Source organism: Vollenhovia emeryi, unplaced genomic scaffold, assembly GCF_000949405.1.
Source record: "Vollenhovia emeryi isolate VEMERY1.0 unplaced genomic scaffold, V.emery_V1.0 DF939175.1, whole genome shotgun sequence".
Lineage (NCBI taxonomy): Eukaryota > Metazoa > Arthropoda > Insecta > Hymenoptera > Formicidae > Vollenhovia > Vollenhovia emeryi.
Window position 1 is genome coordinate 1,266,295 of NW_011967191.1, and position 7,195 is coordinate 1,273,489.

Consider the following 7,195-nt stretch of genomic DNA (forward strand, 5'->3'; position numbering starts at 1 on the left):
ACAAATTGAATAAGTGAATAGGAATGTCTCTATTTTGCTCGTTCTAACAGCAACGACGTCTTTCATGCTATTGCTAAGACTATCCACTATCCGAAAGACGTGTTGAACGAACCTTGATAATATTTACAAAACGTAGGATTAGAATAAAACGCCTGTATTATAGCCCAACGTGGATGAAGAAATTTCTACGAAATAAGATCCATAACAATATCCCGTGTTAATTAATGAGACTCGGCACACCAATCCTTCTATACGATATTTCAATATTGTTACGGACACGGATTATTCACTAAATGGGTTATCACATAGTGCAGGAAGATCGTGTGTCGAATGGATTAGTCCTTGTTTCGAACATATGTATACCATTTGCTCACGTGTATCACACAATGTGCAATGTGTAAACAATTCGTAAACAGCCATTTTTATTTCCAGAACTTCTCTAGGATTATTTTACTGAAACTCATCTCCAAGCAAACTTGTCTCACTTTATAATAGAGATATAGTATTTAAAGTTAGAATTACATATTTTTCAACATGACAACACGCAATTGTGTTATATCTAGTAATGAGATACATAAGTTCGCGATAGGATATTACCCGACATTTCCCATGTATTTTTTGCTCTCGTAATTATTTTATGATGTGAATTGGATCATACCACGTGCTGCTGATACGACAATCGTAAATCAAAGATTGAATTAATTGAGATCAGTCGGCCATCGGACTCTCAATTTTATCTAAAAATGGATATTTGATTTGTCGCGTATATTTATCACTATCGCCATATAAGTGCAACATGTCTTTACCAAAATTCATACTTAATTATATATTGCTTGCTGTTTGTACACTTCAAATGAATATTTGTTTCTATTTTTCAAAATTGCGTAAATCTCCATAAAGCATATAAATATGTTTGCGAGAAAGAGAGAGATTCTTGAAAGATATAATATTCTACCTGCGCGAATCACATTTGTTGATCCGCGGATCCAATGTGAAAATCATATTTTGTATCTCTACTTTGTATTTTTCTATTTCCTACAATTGTAATCTTGATTTTCCTAATTCGATGGTAATTTCTAAGTGTATTTATTCTTACCACTTAATTAATATCATACATATATCAAACTAAATAAAAGGAAAACAAGCAAAGCTTTCCTATTTCTTTTGGAAGATAACAATATACATCTCAGATGGCGATATACAGAGAGTTATGTTCCTTTACTGTATCTTTGCATATCTTTTCACTATAACAGATACGATAACAAGTTTCAACGCATTTGAACAAGTTCAGATAAGATCCGCCTGGCAGACACTTTGGCGTCTCGACGAGTGATGTGAATGCAAACTCTAAAGATAGAACGACGTGTGTCGTTTTCTCCATCTCGTTTCTTCCCTCGTCGATTTATCATCATTTTTTCTGCACAATTTTACTTTCTTTTTCCTCCTTCGGAAACATTCAGTTCGTACAGCTTTCACCTCACATTTATGACGTTTTTTTAAGTCGCCCTGCGACCCCGAAATTTTAGATGTAAGACTTCTTTAGAGGTACGACATAAGAATAGGTATAGACACACATATATTTCGCACATTTTTTATAGTGGCTGTGTTTAATCGATTGCAGATAACGGGGGGGAATGATAAACAATAAGATAACATTCCAACATAGTGTTAAATCATAAAATCCTTTCTTGTATCTATTAATTAGTAAAGATTAAGTGTATGCAGAATTAAAATTAAATATAAATAATGCAATCATTTTTGTGCAATGTTACAAAATTATTAATACTAAAGAATATGACAATGCGGTAACATTTGATGAAAATATATGATTTACTCTAATTATAATAAATTGTATACATATACATACAATTTAATGGATATCTTTTTACTGTTATATGTATATGTTGTGTTACTGTTTTCTCTAATTAATTTACATTTTTATCTGTGTTTTATATAATATACATATAGCAGAATCCCGACTAGCTCTGAGTCGCGGTCGTTCGAGTTTCGGTTTATCAGAGGCAATTTTTCAATTTCATGTTTTTTACTGTCGAAAATGAAATTTTGAATCCTCCAAAATTTCTTAATTATTAAATTTAATGAGAATATAAATGGATTTACTGTATTTTCAAATCAGAGCTGGAAGTTAGAGTTGCCCTTCTCAGACATTTTGTTATCAACGCCTACTGTTCAGCCTAATCTGCAATGGGCTCTCTGCGTCTAGACACATTCTATTTTACAGCCAATAAATACATTTAAGAAATTTAAGTGTAAGTTGATAAATTGTATATTATACATTGTCGTTGACAAATTTTTTAAGCGTTTTGATTTGTTTTTACAAAATAGAGCGTTTCTAGACACGGAAAGCACATTGCAGATTAGGTTTTCCTCTCTCGGGTCGAATTGGTGAGACGCCCGCCTAGAGTAGGGATGGTTCAAATCCTGGTTGAGGTAATATTTTTCGCAATAAATTTTCTGTATTATTAAAAATGCCAGGTATGGTCAAGAAAACACTGACGTTGTTAATTACCGCTGGCGACATTGAAGAATATTCTGATTAGTTGTTTTTATTTTTCCTTTTCAGTTTTTCATTATCCGAAGTCGCCCTGCTCCACGTTAATTGAGATAATCAAGACTCTACTGTATATTCTCAGAGACTGGAAGTCTAAAAGATTTTCTGTATTAAATTTGAATATAAAGTGAAAAAGTAAACACTAATTATTTTAGATAGAGAAAACCTCACTTCTCGGAATTACTAAAAATATATAATATTTTAAGAGTATGACGTAACATGAGTTTGATAGAAGAATGTGAGCTTATCTTAAGTTCCCTTGACATTTTATATCTTGGAGGATATCGGAGTCGTCCTTCGATAATCTCGAGAGCAAAGAGTTCCTTGAAATCTAGTGATCGACTTGGTGGATTACATTCCAGTATCTGGAACTCAATTTCGGAAGATTGCCCACAGATGGGAACATTATACGAAATACTATGTTGTAAGTTTATAGCGGATCGACGCGGAAATCGAAACCTTAACTATAATCACGAGGAATCGATCTTAATGTCCAAAGTGGAAACTGGATACATTTATCCATTGATAAATAAATTGTATAACATATAGATAATTTGTTATCAAAGTTTTTCATAGATGAGTAAACAAATAATTGATGGACTGAAAAATATTTTACAAGACAATATACAAGTAATAGTGACATTTTAAGGAAAATTTAAAGATTTTTAATTTTTTGCAGTTTTTAATAGGGAAAGATATTATTATTATATATTATGCATAAACCCGTTGAACAAACCAACAAGATATAAAACGTATCAGACGTTTGTATTATATCATATAGATTTTCGAAAAGCTTTAGTCCTTAAATTGTGTTCGACATACGTCAATACGAATCATTAAGATGGATCTAAATCCTCATTAGATGGAATTAAATGTCGCTCTAGCCAATCGCAATCTACGTAATTGCCGACGATGGATTTTCCACGAGTAAATACATTATCGCTGTACGAGCTGGTATCACAAATGGACATAATGGCAATGTCAAAATGCTCATTTATCAAAGATATAATGATTACGTCGACTAGAATTTCGATAATGCATCGAGATTCATATAATATTTCATATTTCTCAGATCTATTTTTACTAGAACATGGCATTCTCATTTTATAAAATCATTCCAACATATTACACGTAATGATCTTATTGTTAGTTAGCAACAAATATGGAAGTTGATTTTCTCAAGGTGATCGTTTGTTACGAGAGACTAATTGTAGAAAAAGTTTGAAAGAATAATAGTTGAATTAAGGTACATTTATTAAAACTTTAAAGATATGTACATTCTTACGAGAAAGAGGGAGTCTGGTATGATTAAAATAAACTATTTGTTTTACAGTGATAAGTTGTTACTCCGATCTACTTCAATTTTATGCCGTGTTTCTTTAACAATTAAGTAATTATTATAAAATATTATGACAGCTGCCAATTAAAAAATTGGATATAAATACATTTAACCTCAAAACGCTGATAAAGTGTGTATATGAATCTTAGAGGGATAATATTTACAGTAGCAGCGTAAAAGTAAGCAGCGGGAATAAATATACAATATGAGAAGGATAAGATTTACTATTTGGTGCACGGTTTGAAATCACATATATTATAACGCAAGCTGTGCGCGTGAGTGCGTAATTATATGACATTGGAAAAATATAATATCTTAAACAGCTACTTAGAAATTTGTAAGCACTATAATTTACATATACATAAATGGTGCTACATTAATTATTGGTTGACAAATCATATAATAAAGTAGTATTGTTTCTACTTGATTGAATAATCAATCAATTATTTAATCCTAGAATATAGAAGAATTTAAATTAAATTTACGATAAAGTTTAATAAAAGTTTTACTCTAGGCAATTTAAATAAGTTAAGAAAAGCTGTGAAATATTAAATGAAATTTATTGAATTTAATTACTCTATATTATAGTATGGACGTGTGTTATTAATGTCATTTTTCATATTTCCATTTGCGTTCATAAAAATAAATAATTAATTCAATTATATTATCTCTTTCAAGTCGTTGTTCGTTACCGAACATTGTAGCTCGCTCTTTATGCTGATCTACCGCTAGTCTCCGCCATGCTTCTCTATAATATTATAATGCCATTTAATTATTAAAACTTGTTGATTAAAAATCTTTATTAAAAATTTGTATTATTGCAATTAAATAACAGGCATTTCTGTATTATTAAAATTTGTACTGTTAATGTAATAAACAATGAAAAAATTATCATCTATTTTGATGGCTCTCGCTATGAATGAACGCGTTGTTATCCATACTGCTAATGATAATATAAATGATGACTGAAAGGTAGACGTGCAAGAGAAAAAGGGGGGAGGGGGGAGAGAGAATACGCGGAAGGACATTGATAGCGTAACAGCACCAGAATAATCGTCCCAGTGATGTCTTTTAATCCGTACCGCCATACGAATCTATTTTTCGCCGGACAATCGCGCCAGAAATACCGGACTGGCTTTCCTTTGCGATAATTTTGTTCTGGTGCTCACATGATCGCCACTTGATGCCGCGCCGTGTGTACATCGCTGAGTAAAATTGTCGAGTAAATTCCGACGTTTCACTGGGGAAATTTTGCCACGCGACCTATTTTCGCCAAACGAAAAATAATCGATGAAATCACTGATAACGAGAAAGCATTGTATCAAAAGCAATAATATCTTTGTTACGCTTGACAAATGTTATCAAGTATAAACCTAAAGAAACGGATATGTTACGTTATATAAAATAACTAAAGGACTTGTGCGTTCAAATACGAGCACGAAGAAACAGGCACAAGAAAACCGAAATCATTCGCAAGGGTTGATCAATGCTTGATCGAAAACTGTCATTTTCTATATATGTATATTTCTCTCTGACACATGCAATGTAATATAGATATACACAGATTCGATCGTTGATCAGCGAGACTGGGTTGAAACTCGTCATACGTATTATAAAATGCGCCAATTATTTTTAGATCGGCACAAAAATATCGCAAGGTCGCCGCACGCGCCCATGCTGTTGTCCGACGCGACGTATGTAGTATACATATATGTATACATATGTACGCGCGCGGTACGGACGAATTCTCCATTTCAAACGGCTTTGTGCATTTTACAAGTTAAAACGCTAGATGTCGCCACCACGTTGGCGATGAAACAAAATGTTCTATTATTTTATCATGGAGTTCCATCAGATGGCAATTCAGAAAAATGAATTGCGAGAGTTTCGCTTTTCGACTAATGATATCCAGTGGGACAGTTGCTTAATTGTACATATACATATATGTATGTGTGTATGTGTTAATTCGATTAATTATTATAACCCGATAGCGGTTGTTAAACTTGAATGATAACATATATTATTGTACAATCAAATCAAATAATACTCTATGTATATGATATTAAATTATACTGGTCACAACAAACACAAACGCGGTTACACATCAAACATTCAAGACGGTCTAATTATTAGATCAATGACAAAATGGACGCTAAAATATGTTTTTCAGCTTCTTACAAAACAATATAATTTTTTATGTATTTTCTTAAGTTGCAACATTTCTATTTCATCTTGATATACCTATAATAATATTATTATGCATTAGTGCACTATAATACAATACAAGTGTTAAGATGTATTCGGAATGAAAAGAAAAAATTTACTGAGTTTGTTTATATAACGATTAGCGTCTTTTTCATTATTTGTAAGAAACAAATATAATCGAAACACTTGTACTTTTATTGTACCAACTCTGTGTTTTTAATACTTGTGGGAAGTTGAAACGTTCATTGTTTTACAAAATATTTTGGAATAGCTTGACAAAAAGGAATGATATTAATATAATGAATCTTTTCACAACAGATTCAAAACATTTATAGATATATGTATAAGATACCTTAAACAGTTAAACGAACAAATTTTATAGTTACTATATTCACTTTCTTTAATACTGTCAGTCTCTTCGTGGAATGTCTCGGTTGATGATGAGTCAAAGAACTAGGATGATACATAGTTTAATTTTACTTGTAGCCGAATACGCTGTAGGCGACAAAACGTCAAGAAAGCTAATGTTATATGTATGTGTGTCACGCGTATTAATATGTTTGTATTTAAAACATGACACAATTAATTCACCCTATTCCTGTAAATTTCAGTAAAATTGACAGCGAGTATAATAATTATTGTATTATTAGTGAATCATATGTAAAACGCAATCTTCGTTTCAATTTTATAAGACATGATAAAGACCTTCTTTCAAGTTTAATTTATTCTACACCTTACAATTGATATAAAAAAATGCTGTGTTGTAAGTGTTATATGCTTAAAAAGTCACTCATTATTTACTGCTTTATGAAGAATTTTAAGCTGAAAATCCTGATAACCAAGAAATATCATCCGTCTTTTTGGAAGCATTTCGCTCTGTTCCTGCCATAAGAGATTCATCCTGCCGAGAGAGGGAGGCTTTACACTGTGCTCTGGCCGCACGCGTCAATTTTATCCAACAAACGCAACAGCTACCTGTGACTATCTACGTGCATTGTAGATACACGCAGCCGGCGTGGATAGGGCTTATTTATGGATTATATGGTGGAACCTTTGCCAGACGGCGAAGCTCGATTTTA